A 253-nucleotide genomic window follows, 5' to 3' on the forward strand; every position below is an offset into this window, starting at 1 on the left:
AATTTGACCTTACAGTCTGTGAATTATAACTTAGCTTGCAGGGGAGTATACTGGCCAAAACACGTTCGGCTATCAGATGCAAAGACTGTGGATTAACGTGTGAAACGTGCGTTTATCGTGCTGTTTCCCCTGCGTGTTGACATCACTCCACTACGGCCCCGCCTCCGCACTCCGGTGATGCTGATCCCCTTGCATCAGCACCATTTCTGGTATCCTCACAAAATATCGAGAGAGAGAGAGAGAGAGAGAGAGA

This window comes from Etheostoma spectabile, chromosome 23 (assembly GCF_008692095.1).
Source record: "Etheostoma spectabile isolate EspeVRDwgs_2016 chromosome 23, UIUC_Espe_1.0, whole genome shotgun sequence".
NCBI lineage: Eukaryota > Metazoa > Chordata > Actinopteri > Perciformes > Percidae > Etheostoma > Etheostoma spectabile.